This window comes from Agelaius phoeniceus, chromosome 4 (genome assembly GCF_051311805.1).
Source record: "Agelaius phoeniceus isolate bAgePho1 chromosome 4, bAgePho1.hap1, whole genome shotgun sequence".
Taxonomy (NCBI): Eukaryota; Metazoa; Chordata; class Aves; order Passeriformes; family Icteridae; genus Agelaius; species Agelaius phoeniceus.
This window is the reverse complement of record NC_135268.1, coordinates 67,364,640-67,380,988: the sequence shown is the minus strand read 5'-3', so window position 1 is coordinate 67,380,988 and position 16,349 is coordinate 67,364,640.

Sequence of the window (16,349 nt, the reverse complement as noted above, 5' to 3'; positions counted from 1 at the left end):
TCCCAGTGAAGGTTCTGGTCCTGCTGCAGACCTGTTGCACAGGGGTTTGTCAACAAAGCCTGGCTGAAAAGTGGGCAATGGTGCAGATGTGCTCACAGACAAAGTTACAGAATCTGGGTCTGATATTGGTAAGGGCAGATGCCACAATCATGGCATTCTCTGAGGTGGAAAACATGACCATGTCTGGGGTGGTAAAAGAATAGGGCAGAATCCAGCTCAGGAGTAAAACCAGGGAGGCTTCCTCTGAGGTGTAATTTTTCTTTGAAACAAAAGAAAAAAACTCTCTAAGGTCTATTTCTACTTAAGTAAGGGCACTCAAGGATATGGGTTCTTAAAATTTAATGATGGGGGCAATGTAAGCAGTGGTCTGATCAGGAAAAATTTGTGTTGCACTTGGAGCTGAAACTCCCTGGAACTGAGGACAAAACCCCAGTGGTTGTGAGCTGAGCCAGAAATTTTGCCCTGGAACGAGGATTTCTTGTTGCCTCATCTTCTTGCATCAAATGTTTTCAGGTAGTGTGTTTCTTTCTGTTCCAGTGCACAGCCCTAATTCTACTCTGCAGCATTTCAGGACTCTAACATTGTAAAATGTAGGTTCAAACACGATCTTTTTCCATAGGAATGTGTTAAACAGGCCATGAAAAGCCAGCATGATCAAAAGATGTTCTACAAACTATTGATATTTCACTGCTTCTTACCTTGAGCTTCTCCAGTAATTCACCATATCAGAAATACAATATTTGTAAGTTCTTTTTCATAAAGGTCTTTATGGGTTTGGAAATTTAAACACCGCGAAGCTGAAGTTGAATTGGAAACCAAAAGTCTCTAAGCTTGTACATCTTAGGAAAAAAATTCAATTAAGTGGGATTTTAGCCGTTTCAATAAAATTGGACTCTCCCTTTTCAAGATAAGGGTCCTATAGAGCTGCAGCAACCTTTATGTGGCAGGAATATCCACTTCTACTAAATGTATAATCCTAGCTCAGGATACAATACACACAACAGGAAATCAATGTATAGTAGAATCAATTTGAAAATATAAAATAAACTAATATATGAGTGGAAAATTGACTTCCTATGGATTAAAAGCAGCACAAATGGTAGAAAAATCTGGCTTTTTAACAGGAGGAGGTGGGTGGTAATAATAATGCAACTGATTAACTAGCTGGACTCAAGCTGCTGTGTGTGCACATAGATTTTTTTCCTTTAGTAAAAGGATTCAAAGAGGAAATAATTTATTGCTGCACTTTGCTCAGTGTTTGTCATTGAAAGGATGCCAAGTGTGTACAGCACCATGAGAAAAGGGGAAAAGTAAAAGATACAGAATGCATTATTTAAAATATCAGCACCATAAACAGTGTAGGATTACTGCAAGAATCCCATTACAGCTGTAGGGACATAGAAATGTTTCCATTATGATTATCATGGAGGAGTTTATAACTCAGCCACTCAGATTTTAATTTTTTTTAAGGGAATTTAATGTTTGCATAATGTGCTATACTGACAGTCTGGAAACTGGATGTCTCTTATTTGCTGTCAGAACAGATCCAAGCAGACATATGGGGGAATCTGCCCCCAGACTCCCCAGTGCCATCCTCAGTACTGCCACCAACAGGTCCTTCAATATCTGGTTCTTAGGCCATTTTCAGACATTGATACCCCCCTGGTGATTGCTCTCAGGGAGAATGAAGTAGGGACAAAATAGATTGAGAGTAAAATGTTGGGGTTTTTTTATTTCTCATCTCTCAAAAAGGATTTGTGAGAAACATAAAGCAGAGGTGGAGGAGAGAGCGAAACAGATTATTATCACAGGACCAACCCATTGGGATGTAACTTCATGAGTTAAACTCAATAATGCATGCACATGGAACTATGCACTGATTTCAGGATCTGAAGTCAGTCAAAGAGTGTGTTTGTGCAGATGAAGTCACAGACCCAGCATACTACTGAGCTCTTGTGGACTAAATGCAGCTGTGTTGTGAGTAGATTTTTTTCTTTAATCTTTGTGTGTGTAAAATCTGCTGTGCATGGAGTGGAGGGGTGTTATTTTATATTAATATCTGATATAATTTAACTAGAATTCATTCCTCTCCAGAGTTTGTCACTTTTGACCTAAATTCAGTGTGCTGAGATCCATGGAAAATGATAGAGAGTGCATGAGTCTTGCCATCCGGAAGGGGTGTTATTGGGTGAGAGCACTTTAGGATGTTAGAATGCTTATTCTTTAGTGCTGGACTTATTCTGTTCCCTACACCTCATGTGACAAACAGCTCCTCTTTTAAACGGGTCCTGGCATAAAGAAGAAAGCAGTCCAGGTTGTTTTGTTTGTAGGACTGTAACATAAACATCTGCAGCTGTCAATGATCAGGGAAGTGCCTGGCAATCTGTATTTGCTGCAACTGGCACATCATTCTGTACTCAGTAATTCCCCTGCACTTTTCACTTTGCTTTATAAGGGTGGAGGAATCTCTGAAAAAAAATGCATACCTACAGAATATATATGTTTTTAACAAAACCTAAATCTGCTAAACCTTCCAATTGAGAAGTGATGAAAACCCAGCTTGGTATCTTAAACAAGTCAGATAACCAAAAAAACTGTAGGGACTTTTAACACCTTATTAGCTGCATTAAGAATTGTTACTGCAATTGATGTTACCAGGATCTGTGATGTATTCATGTAATGAACTGCTTTTCAGCCATCCTGAGATGTCTCATATGTCAGTCTGGAGGCTGTGATCCTCCAAACAGATAGGAGTAATGAAGGTGTGTCTAGCACTAACTGAGCATGGAGTGCATTTAAAAAATGAAAACAATAATCATGCTAAATAGGACTGTTGCTGGAAGCCATTAGTATCTATCAGATGAGCTGTGGAGGCATTGACAGAAATAGTTTAATATATTGTCAGGGGTGGTTTTTAAAGTGTTTCAACCCTCTGGTGTCTGAGACACTCCGGGAAGCTGGCTGAGCATTTTATCATTCTCAGGAGGCCCAGTCCTTTCTCAGGAACAGCAAAGTTCAGGGTATGGAAATGCCACCCAAGTAACTCTGAATGAATGAGCTGAGGACTTTGTTGTTCCAGCCCTCAGGAGCTGAGCAGATCCTGCACAGCCTCTGTGCACACCCTGCACTGGCCCTGCTGTCCTGTGCCACCTGCAGCCCGTGTGCTTGGGGTGACAGCTCTGCTGGAGTGCCCCCGATAAAGGGGGAAGAGAGCAGAGAAAGCATGGAAACAGCACTGCTGGGAAAACTGGGAGATGTTCTTCAGTGCTGAGGACAGCTCCAGCAGCACTGAGACCTTCCTGCTCCCTTCAGAGCAGTGACAATTTATGCCTAGGTTCTCCCTGGTTTTTCATAAGAGATGGCTAATTAAATTTATTATCAACAACAAGCTATGTTAAAGACATACACTTCATTGTTGCAAGGAAGGTTTGTGGTGGGACTTTATTTTATAGGCACACTGCTAAAATTCACTATTTCAAGTGTTGATACTGAGCTGGAATGAATGTTTTGAAGAGGCACATACATCCAAGGAAGCCTTCCAACCACGAATATTAATAAAGTCTGAGCTGGGATCCTGTCTGACAGATGACCAGCTCCATGCCATCCATTGCACTGCAACATGTTCTTGAGCCTCAATTTGTCAGCAATAAAAGTCAGCTTGCCTAAACCTTCTGTTAGGATAAGCTGCAGCATTGTATGCATGAGGCATATGATAGTGCAGCCCCATAAAATCACAGAGCTACACTGTGGATGAGTTTGTGTGTGTGGCTGCCCTGCTGCTTCCCACTCATCAAATGACTCTCCAAAAGCACCTGCTGCAGTGTATATGGACCCTGCACTGTGTCAGATGGTGAAAATGTTGCAGGCTATGCTGCTCCTGCCTGAGGCTGTAACGAGGTGGAGGTTGCTCTCTTCTCCCAGGTAACAAGGGATAGAACAAAAGGAAATGGCTCTAAGTTGCACTTGAGAAGGTTTAAATTACATATCAGGAAAAATTTCTTCATGGAAAGGGTGCTCAAGCAGTGAAACTGGGGAAGTGGTGGAATTGCTATCCCTGGAAGAGTTAAAAAAACCATGCCAATGTGGCACCTGGGAGCATGGCTCACTAGTGGGCTAACTGTTGGACTCAATGATCTTAGAGATCTTTTCCAACCTAAATGATTCTCTGATTCCTAAATTCCAGACATTGTGATGGTGATGGAGACAAGAGCTTGCCAAGGAGATGGATATTTGACAGTAGAGTGTCCTTCAGGGTTTAATCATCACAGCCCAAGTGGTGCAGTAACTGCTTTAATGGCAAATAGATCAACAACTTTCTGGCCTTAAATATGGCAGGGGGATGTTCCCTGGTCACTGGTGTGAATGCCAGGGCTCCTGTCTGGAGGAATAGGGACAATTCCCCATTGAGGAGATCTTGGATCAGGTCAACAGCTTCCAGAGAGGGTTAATGGAAGGATTTTTGGAGGAAGGATAGCTAGAATAAAAAAACATCACATACATTTTAAGTGTTAGCCCATTACACCTGCATAATATTTAAATGGTTAAATACACAGGGATTATAGGGTGTTGTGCCAGTGAATTAAATATGAATGTAAATAAAATCTTGTTTGGCTCATAGGAGTCTCTGAACAGTGTCTGTTGGGACCAGCTGACCAGAAGCCTTTAAAGGGCATTTCAAAACTCGGTCCAATCCAGAAGCTGGGTTAAATACATTGTGCAAGTGTTTCTGAAGGGAAAGCATTATGCAGATTGGCTCTCAAATGAGTGGGAACAGAAGAATGTTACTACTATATTTATTTCTGCCTTTATTTGATTGTACACTAATGTATACACATTATTAGTATTTATTTGTATTGCAGTAGCCAATAGCTACTTCTGCACTACATTTCTATTTTGCCAGCCACTGTATAAACCTATAATTAAAAAAAAAATCCCGCTTTATAGAGTTTATATGGTCTCAGCAGATGATTTGTAAATATATTGTTGCTATCAGTTCGTTCTAGTTCTGCAGTATGGCTATAAGCACTTATGGAAATGTCAGTGAAGTAAAGAAATAAGTCTTAGTACAAGTTGGCATTCATCCATGAAGATTTAGATAGCTAATTTATAAACATTTAGTAAATATGAATTAATCTTGACATGCTGGATTTTGTGCTGAATTAAATAATCATACTTACAGTCTATAATGCGCTTGGACAATAGGTAAATTAGTCCTTCATTAAAAAATCATGAAGGAAAATGCATAATCTGCAGCAATACCCAGAGGAAAAATTACAGTTATTTGAAATAAAAACACTATTGTTAGCAAATTTGTGGAGGTTGATTTTTAGTTTGGCTTCTGGGTTTTTGTTGTTGTTGGGTTTTTTTAAATGGTGTTATAGATCTTCCTGTGTATTGCCTCTATCATGAGACTTCCAGTTGAGAGTATTAACTAAATACCCAAGGTTTAATTGGAAATCTGAGGTAGAAAAACTGTAAATCTCCTTTCAGTCATTTGTCTCTGCACTGCCTGCTTCTCAGCAGCAGACAAAACAGTATGTGCTTTTACATCTGATTAATGCAAACCAAAGCTGTGATTAAAACATCCTTGAATTCTTCTGTCATACAGCACAATTTAAAACTGTGAATTATCCTTCAAAACAGCACAAGTGGTGCAATTGCACATTAGCATAACAGCAAACCTTATTTACACAAGCACAAATGTTGTGTAAATTGGCCTTTAAGTGGGTTTTAAATGGCAATCACTTGGTAGGTGTTTTCAGAACTGCTAAATAAAAAAAAATAGCTATAGTGCAATATTTTACAAATGAATACTTTTAATGGGCCTATTTTCAATTGAATTGACTATGAGAACAATGAAGGCAGAAAATGACAACAGTTATTTAATCTGGGATGCAGTATAAATACTGGAACATTTTTAAATTGTTCAGCATCTTGTAGCAGAAAGTATTTGTGAAAGTCAAGTGGTTATTAAGCTTATGAACTCCCTGCTCTGCCTTTCTATCATGTGCAGCCATAAGCTTGGGGACATACACAGATAAGGGGCAAGAGAAATTCAGACCAAAGGTGTCTGTTTTTAGGATTTTCACAAGTCACAGACAGAACTGATTATTGCTCCTCATGGTGAGAAATTGCTCTCAATAGCTTCAGGGGAAAGGGCTCCAAATCAGAAATAATCCCCAAATCCCACAGGAAATGATCATCAAGCAGGGCACAGGTCTGTGGATGGGACCCACCCAAGGGCACTGGTGGAAGTGCTGGCAGAGCCTCTCTCCATCATTTAACAGCAGTCCAGGCTCACTGAGGAGGCTCTGGGTGACTGGAGGTCAGGAAATGTGATGCCATCTACCAGAAGGGCCAGAAGAAGGATCAGGACAGTGATTGTCCCTCTGTACTCAGCACTGGTGAGGCCACACCTCAAAAACCTCCTTCAGTGTTGGGTCCCTCACAAAAAGAAGGACATTGAGGGGCTGGAGTGAGTCCAGAGAAGGTCACAGAGCTGGGGAAGTGTCTGGAGCACAAGTCTGATGAGGAGCAGCTGAGGGGAGCTCAGTCTGGATAAAAGGAGAATCAAGGGGGATCTTCTTGTTATCTACAACTTCCTGAGAGGAGGAGCCAAGGGCTGGTCTCTTCTTCCATGCAACAAGTGATAGGATGATGGGAGCATCCTCAAGTTGTACCAGGGGAGGTTCAGATTGGATATTAGGAAAAAATTCTTCACTGAAGGAATGTGAAGTGAAAAGCATTGGAACTGACTGCCCAAGGATGTGGGAGAGTCAACATTCCTGGAGGGGCTTAAAAGATGTGTAGAAATTGCACTTGGTACATGTGTGCCTCTTGGATTTGCCTCTTGGATGTTTCTCCTGGGTCAGAATGGGACTTGGTTGACTCAGAACTGATATTTGATTTTTTCCTCTGATTTTGAACCAAATTCTCTAAGTAACTGGTGATTAGCTATGTCTGTGTTGAAGTGTGCTCCTTCATGGGCTGAAGGCCACAAAAAAAAAAAGCATGGGCAAACAGCTCAGGATGGAGAACTCTGTGTGTGGGACAGGGCTCAGCACTGGATGCAGTCCTGTCATACCTGAAACAGAAAATTGAAATTGGATGCATTTGAGTTCATCTGGTTAAGGAAATCTTCCAAAGCTTCTGTCAAATACCTGGTATCAAATGCAAGGTGTAAGATGATGAAACAAGAACATTTTAACAGAGGACATGTCATTTGCTCTTCTTTTTCAAACAGCAATTATTCTGCCTGTGTAGTCTGGATCAGCCATTGGAATTACACAAGCCTAAAACTTGTGTGAAATCAGAAACACAATTGACTAAGGCTTCATTCTCTGCACCACATGAGCAGGCAGCTTGCAATCAGCCCTGGTATATAAAGCCTGTTTACCAGAGTGATGTTTAGAGGTTTTATGCTGTGTATTCAAGCTAATATTTCAACTGATTCTAATCTGCTTGGATTCAGATCCCCAGTGGTTTCTCACAGATGAAGGATTTGAATGAATTAGGCATTAAGCAGTCCCTGATAAGATTTGGTTATTTTTGTCCTATACTTGGCATTCTGCCTCCTTTTTCTTGTAACATGTGCTTTTATACTCACTAGTCTCTATTCTTAAGTTTTATTTCCAGTTTTTGCTTTCTCTTCTATTTCTCCCTTAGTGACATCAAGATTTGCACTAATAGTTATTTAGTTAAATTTAACCCTGGAATATAGGTACATGCAAATTTCTGATGCAGTGGTGTCAGGTTTCCTGTCCTCCAGCTGATCAGTTCTCCATCTGCTCCAAGAAGTTTTCACCTGGGATGCCAGTGCCCCTGAAGTATTTCAGTGCAAAGTGAACCCTCACAGACCACTTTTATTCTACCTGTGTTCTTGTGGCTGTAATATTCATTTGCCCTTCATTATTCCCCCCCTAATGTGCTGCTTGATGGTCATTTTGTGCCTAGGAAAGCAACTGGGACTCTGGGGAGTCACCCAAACCCACAGAAAGAGAAATGAGGACACAAAAGCACCAAAACACATAAGAAAATATTACCCTAAAGTACCAAGGAAATGCAGGAGAAGGAAGATCCCAAAGTATTTTCTTGTTCTACATGGAAGTTTGTTTTGAACTCTTAGCTGCCCTCCCTGACTTCCAGGCCAGAGCAGATCCCTTTGGCTTAGGCTTTTCACACTGGCAAACCCTACCCAGATGCCATATGCAGCAAGCTTAGCCTCCAGGCCAGGAAAGGGGATCCTCTCTGAGGCGTATCAAAGTCAAGCAGATCCTACAGTTTTTATAACCTGTCATAAATAACTGTGCCTTATCCTTTAGATTCCTTTCTCCTCTTTTCCCACTTGAGGGCTTTTCCCAAATCTCAGACTCTGATGGTAAATTTCTTATTTTCAGTCTAAATTTATAGTCAATTTGAATTTTATCATTTGAATATTATTTATTCATGCGCATTTGCTGTTGTGCCAAATTCACCCTTTTGCCCAAATAGATTTTGTGCCTGCTGGAGAAGATGCTCCTTTGATATATTTTCAAGGAGAACTATATCACATAGCTGCCTTCATTTTGCTAGGCTAAGCAAAGCTCTCTTAAAAAGAAAGGCTTCCATTTCTCAAGACAGCTTCATAACTTTTCTTTGCCTTAGTTCAGTGTGAACTTTTCTTTCCTGGATGTGATTTAAGGAATAATATTCCTTGCTTTAATGTTAAGTCTGGTGCTGGGTTGATACATGCAATATTTTCATAGTTCAGCTTAAAAATACATTGTCTGATGCAGTCTAGTGCAGTGAAAAAACAGATTGCAATGTTGGATATGGACACTCCAAGCTCTCTCCTCAGTCTTTTTTCAGCCCCCCGTTTGGAGCTGTCTTAAAAAAGAATAAAAAAAATGGGCTTCCAAAGTCAAAGCAAAAATTTTATGTCACTCTCTTTATGAAGAATGAACTTCAGTCTCATCTTCTGCTGTCCAAAACATCACCCAGAGACCTGCCAAGAATCCTCAGCACAGTAGCAGCAAGCTGACCAAGCCCCGTGGTTTTTTAAAAGGAAGGTTAATACTGTTGCTAATAACAATCATAATAATAACAGCAGTAATAGATCCTTGAAAGAAGAAATACAATCCAATTTTCTCCATTTTTTAACTGTCTCTCCTCAGTGAAATCTTTTCCTCCAAGCTCACCCCAGTGGAAAGATCATGAGTTCAGTCTTCCAGCAAAGCAGCTCATCCACACTTAAGCTCACGTAGACAGCAATCTCACTTTACAACTGAGGTTAATCGGTCATGGCTGATGAGCTTTGTTTAATGAAAGACCATTTATATAATGCCCTTTGGATAAAGGCTCTACATTTTAGCATTCAGGAGAAGGTAAATGGAGGAAATAAAGAGACATGAGAGGGGTTAACACCAAGGGGTTTGTTTTTCTGCTGCTCTTTTCCTAAATAAATACTGTAAAATAAAGATTTGCTTCTGGAGGATTTATTATTACTATATTCTCTTCATGTGTTTACTTCCTCAGACCCCAAGTGTGAAAAGGGACTTCCATGCACTGCCCAGAAACTTGCAGCTGTCTGCATTTAATCTGAGCAGCAGTGGCTGCTTGAAATGAAAATATTAAAAATTAACTGTCTGGGTTGTACATCTTCAATCTGAACCCATCTCTAAAATTTCCTGTGTTGTTCCACTGTTTTATTCTCTGAAATAATGTAAGGTCAGAGTGTTAATCATTCATTTTTACTATGCTGCTAATGCAGCTTTTAAATTTCAGCCCTGTTTGGGTTTTTTTTTTTTTTCTTTTCTGTTATGCTGAAAGCAATATAAAAATAATTAAAAAGAAACTTTGCTTCTACTGTTCTGCACCAGTACCCAGCGCTACCTGGCAGACCTTTAAAGTGTCGATTCTGCATGACTAATTGATTGCTTCATCTGGGGTTAATTAATTAATTAGTAGCAGAGCTGCATTAAAGATTGGAGGCATTCAGAACTCCCATAATGGACGGGAGCTTTATTAGTACATAAAATGAGTGTTTAAAATCCACACAGCAACTAATATGCTCTTGAGGCTTTCATTAAACAAACCTATAAAATTACTTGCTTCATTATGTATTTTAGTTACTTTCTTCACATTGTACGGTATCTCTTCACCTTTTTCTTTTGCCAGCCAGTTTTAAGTGCCTATTTGAAATCAATTTCTCTAATAATGGGCTTAATGAGCTCATCAATTAAGGCTGCCATAATGGAATGTAACTGTGTGGTTTCAGTTATCAGTTAAACTCTGGAACTAATTTCCATGCTTCATCTATCAAAAATGATTGGCTAATATTGTTTAGCTTCTGCTTTAGGATGATAGGGAGACCTCGGGCCCTTCTTCACTAATGTCCGAAGGGCTGAATTTCTTCTTGGAGAAGCAGAAAGGGAGGGAGGTGAGCAGGGATGGAAGGAACAATGAATGGAGAGATTTGGGCCTCTATCTGGATCTGGAGTAAGTGTGATCCTGTATTTCAATGCCAGCATGGTAATTAGTAGTAATGGATTACATTTTCAGACGTATTAGATAAAATGATCGTTCCACATGAAAAATCCCATTATGAGTTTCTTACCTCTCGCTCCCTCTGTCTCTCTCCTGCTTTTACTTGCTCTCTCCATTTTAATAACCACTGCCCTTTTCTGTGACCCCTTTAAATAATGGCATAAACGGTCCATAGGCCTAAACATATAAATATTTCCTTAAAACAATGCCCTTACATTTATAGCAGCCAAACCTGGGTGTTGGGAAGTGCTTTCTCTGTACAGGAAAGAATAAATACCTCACCAAACATGAACATCTATCAAGCCAAGAAAATCCTCACAAAAAATGGAGTGTGAAAAAAAATTTTTTTAGGAAATATTGTTAAAAAGCAGAAAAAACTCAGAAAAATCACAGTTTTTATTTCCTGTCTGTTTAATTTATGAATACTAGGAATATTTATCTGTTCTTGCTATTAAGATTAGATGTTTCCAGACAAGCACATTATATGATTTCTAGTTGCTGGTGGGATTTTACTGATTTTATTATAGAATCAAAAGTTTCCAAGTTAACAGTAAAAACATTTTGGCTCACAACCCAGATGTTGACTGAAATCTTAAAAACTCTTAGCTGTCAGAAAGGTTGTGTGAACTCTGTTGTGCCTGTATTTGCTTCTCTTACAACAGAGCCTGTGTTCTTCTAGGCATTGTCCATGTGTTTGTAAGGGACGAAGGAAGAAGATACTTTAGAGGGAGAATGGCAGGCTGGAGGGGAACAGTGGGGATTTTTTTAATATAGGCCCTTTAGATTCAAAGCAATGGGCTACTTTTCAAGCAAGTGACTTGAAACCAATGGCACTGTGTGAGGGAGAAGATTGCATTTAGGTGTCTGAACCTGGCTGATACTTTTAATTTTGAGACATGAAAATTCTGTGTTAGCAGATTATTACCCAGTAAAACTCAAAACTGGAAAAGCACAAAAGTACCAAAAATGCCACCCCAGATGCAGTCCAGCTGAGAATTATTCCTCAAGCTTTGTTTCAGAGAGCCCAGGAAAAAAGACGACTTTCAGCAGGTTATCAGCTGGAGCAAACCAAAGGAGGTCTTTGAAGGTACAGGAGGATTTTGTGAAGATTTCCTTCTCTAAGGGAGTGATTAGTATCTGGCTGTTGCTCTGAGAGTCATTTTGTAATTGATTGTGCATTAATTTTCTGGCTGTGATCTTGCACCAGCGCTTACACTTGACTTGTGTGAACCGAGTGTGTTATTTTTATCTAGTAAACTTTCCTTGCATGAATAAAATTAATGCTGCAAAGATTCTTCTTGTGGAGCAGCAAAAAATGTGGTAAAGCAAAAAAAAGTAGTTAGTTTTCAAACATCTTTATAGTAATCATAATTTTAAATAATCAAGCTCTTCAGTATGAGAGTGAGCTCTGTCATACAGGTAGGAAGTATTTTATTTTCAAATAAACAAGATTACCAAATATTTTTAAGATAGTCTTTGGTACCAAAATTTCATATGCTTTTTATGTTTTTCTTCATGATAGATTTTATAGACAAACAGGGTGTTGACAAAAGAAATTTCAAGTAAAAAACTCCAAACAGGTCCTGTAATTGACTTGTGTATTATTAACTATTTTCATGATTTATAATTTTTCCAAGAAAAATGTAAAGAAGTATTAGCGAAGGTTGTACCTAACTGAAGATTTAATGCCTCCTCAGTTTCAGTTTGGGATGACAAAGCTTGGGAAGCCCAAAATTTAAAAACTAAAGAAGGAATCCTTCAGTTACGTGTTTTATATCGCAGAGGAATGAAGAGTCTTAAGCTCAATTTTCTTTTCCAACTGAGATGATTTTAATGTCTCTGATGTAATGTGGCTGTAACACTTGTAAAGCCAATGTTATTCTAGTGCTGCAATTTATAAAATCACGGACAAAGAGAAATGCCAGTGATAGACATAAGGTCCTACAGTTAAATCCCATACTCTGAACTCTCTCTGAACAGCTCCCAATTATTTTGCAGATCCCTCTGATCATTCAGTTTTTAAAATCCCTCACTGCCTGACTAGTTAGTGGGAATGGGGAGAGCCTGTGCCCCCAGTTTGTCTGCCATTGATCTTTAATTCTGCTCGTGTAAGCATTTTTCTATCTCTTTGGTTTTACATTTACAAGCAGGCTGAAAACTCAGTTGCCCAAGGATTGCCTCCATCACAACCTCCATGGTGTCCTTCATGGCCTTCCCCACAACCACTGCAAGGAGCTTCTGGGGGCCCCTTTTCCATCTTGCAGGACACCAGGTCATGAACAAGGTGGGAAGGATCTGACAGGGGGACCAGCCCTTTTTACAAGTCAAGAACCACAGGCAGCAGCACCCTCAAAAGCAGAGATCTGCTTTGGCAAATCTAGGAGAGGACTTGGTGAACTCCAGTTTCTTGCTGCTGATTTGTAACCTTGAGGGCAGCAAAACATCATTTTCACATCTTGTCTTAGGACCTGCATTGGCCTTCCCTCTGCTTTATCCATCCCATACTCTTCAGCTTTCATTATTTGAAAGATAAAGTGCCTTGTAACCAATTCCAAAGAAGATAGCAGGCTTATTCTGAATCCTTGATGGCTTCTCCCCCTTACATTCTTCCCTTTAAAATAATATTGCTATTATTAGAAGGCATTCAAAACAGGGAGAGGGTGTCACTGTCCACCAAGGCTTCATTCTCTGTGCTTAGATATGTGCCATACCTTTGTCACAGGATAAGAGAAAGGAAACATGGCAGGCCTCAAAGCTGTGCATGAAAGAGCTCTAAATAATAGTAATAATAGGTATTTTTAAAAGTCTGTCTTTTAGGGTTGAGTGGGCTCTGTGTGCCCCATTTACGCCTTTTTAATTCTTGAACAATAGCTGTGGGGTTTCTTTCCCTGCAGCACAGGAGCGAGGTTAAACATTATTTCTGTAACAGCCTTTTGTTTCCAGCTCCCATGGAGAGAGGGGGGAAAAATTGAGATAAAGAAGTGTTATTAAAATTGTGACACACGGCTCTGGGAGTACGTTAAAGATAGAAGGAGCCAGGACGTCAGGAAAGAAATAATGAAATGCAAAAATCACCCAGACTGACAATTGGGAGCCTATGTAGCAGCTTAGCCTGTTGGTCCAAGGCTATTTGTCATAATCAGCAGCTCTTTTCTCATTAGCAAAAAGCCATTACCAGTGGACTTTATCAGCAGCTGTGAGTTATCAAGGGGCACACAGCAATCCTAGCGTGCAGTCGTGGGGTTCAGCCGGGGTCCAGCTGCTTTAATAAGCCGCCAACTCTTTCCCCAAGTTCCCAGTCAGGTGTCACTGCCATTCCTGGTGAGGCAGCCAAGTGCAGTCTATTAACCACCTCACTCCAGCACCTCCCCACTCCCCAGCACGGGGGCACAGCCTGTGTCCCTCCTCCCTGCTTTCCCTTCCTTCCCAGCCAGCTCGAGGCTCCCATCCAACTGGGCTATGTCTTCCCCACTTGTCTGGACCATCCCTTCTCTTCTCCTCCCCTGCTCTTTTCCAGTCTCTGCTCACTGCTCAGTCTCCTTGCAGCCACCAAACTGTTCTTCTCTTTCTTGCTCCTTCTTCTCCATTTTCTTTTCATATAAAGCCCTACCTACTCCTTCCTCTTTGGCCTCCAATGGAGGTGCCATCCCATTCCTGCATGTGAGCAGTACAGGGTGAGGAATGCCTCCAAACCTGCTCCAGCTGTTGTTGGTCATCTAAAGTAACAGAGTGGCTTGGCTGTGTCTGAGCTCAGAGGGAGATTTTCCTTCTCTGCTCTGTGTTCTGTGAATACTGTGAGATGGATAATCCTATCACACCTTCTTAGGACATATTCAGATTTAGAATTTTCTTTTCTGTAAGTATTCTCTGTGATCTTTTCCAGAGGTCACGTCTTGTCTCCAACAGGCAACTAGAGCAAAAAATTGTCCCTTTTCTGTCCAGGCTGTGCTGTCTCCATGGCAGGTGGCATTGAGCAGAGGTGACCCATGGCAGGTCCTGGGCCTAGAGTAGGGGTAGGAGCAGCTTCCAGGCAGGGAAAACTGGAGCTCAGCACCAGCTTGACAGACAAGTGTTCTTTCAGTGCTGTTTGGATAGAGACATCCAGGGAGAGGAAAGAATTCAGCAACTTCATGAGGTGCATCCAAAGCATCCTTTTATCCCAAGGAAGGAAAATGTGCCTCCCCTGCTCTCCTTTTCTTCAAATAGTAGTAAAATAAATGTTTTGCTTGAGCTGTTGTAAGGAACTCCTCCTTTGACTAGGAGGAAATTCAAAGCAATTCAGTGCCAACTCCACTTTCTTAACTGTGACTGAAGTGGGAAATTTGAGACATTTTAAGAAAATGGCAAATAGTAGCTTGGGCAATACTTGTCCATCTGTATATGGGCATGGTGCTCAGAGCGCTGCTCCACCAGAGCCACCTGGAATCATTACAGGTCATGAACTGAAGGATTTGAGTGGATCTAAAATCTAATGAAGTCTGTGAAAAGCCTCTCATTGACTTCAGGAGACTTTGACAGAGGTGCTAATTGAGGGGAAAAAATATAATCTTGCAGAAAGCTAAAAATTGTACTGGTACAAACAAACCCCTGTACTTGAGAGAGGTGGAAAGGACATCCCTATTTTCCATCCTGTGTTTAAATTGGCTCTAGACACACCCTTAGTTATACTAATTTCAATTGCTGCACTATCAAACTTAAATAAATAATTGATGCTGTCAGGGATGAGAAAACCTCTGCAGAGACCATGGGTAGCAGCAATTTCACCTTGTATTGGAATTTGCCATTTGGAGACCTGCACTGGAAGAGGCTCCTCTGCAGAGGCATGGATCCAGGGCACAGATTATCCAACCTCTTCTAGACACTCTGAATTGTTCAACAAATCTGCTGGTTGCCCTTTTTGGGGTATAACAGGAGCAGATGAATGAGTTTGTCATGGACTTCAATTCTACAGAGAGGTCAGATCATCCTGCTCTGCCTTATTCCACCGTCACCTCTCCTGCATCAACAACAGAAATAAAATCTCAAAAACAAAATTGGATCTTGAATGATAAAACACTTGTTAACTTTAAAAATATTAATAATATTCTGACTTTTTAGGAGATTTTTAATAGTATAATGGCACTTTTTTTTTTAATACAGGACTATTGCACAAGTTGGAAATCCATTCATTATTTCCTGCATTGTGCACCATGATCTCAGATAGGCTATAGGAAACTTTTACCACTATTGTCCTATGGTATGGGTATGGTAAGTAAGTGTCTCATTTGATGTGGAAAAATACTAAAAACATCCACAGGTTCCAGCTGTTGGAAACTGGAAGGAAAGGCCTAAAGAACAGGCTACCTTCATGCTTATTTTCTTTCCTTCTTTTTTAAGTTCTGTGATGAATTTTTCAGGTATTGTCTGGGAAATCATGTTGTGCAGGAGCATAAACAAATAACTAGGTTGCCTGAGAGCATAAAAAAATCTGCAGGGGTGGGGCACAGGGGGGTGGCAGTGCCTGGGGTGGTGGGAGCAGCCCTCAGCTCACAGGTGCCTGAGAGCCACCAAACCTGGCAGCTCCCAGGAGAAGAGGGGTGAAGGAGGAGTCCAAAGAGGGACCACAGGCTGGCTCTAAATATATTGAGGAGATTTTTCCATCCCTCTTTTCTGATATCTTAACCAAACATCTAAAATAAAAAATAACTGCTGTGGTTTTATACATATGATCTATACCACAGGGAATACCCACTCCTTTGCAAGTATTGCTGCTGGGAAACATCTGCCAAGGGCTTGTTCTCCCAGGAAATCTACACCAAACCACTGGCTAGGTGACCACTGGGTTA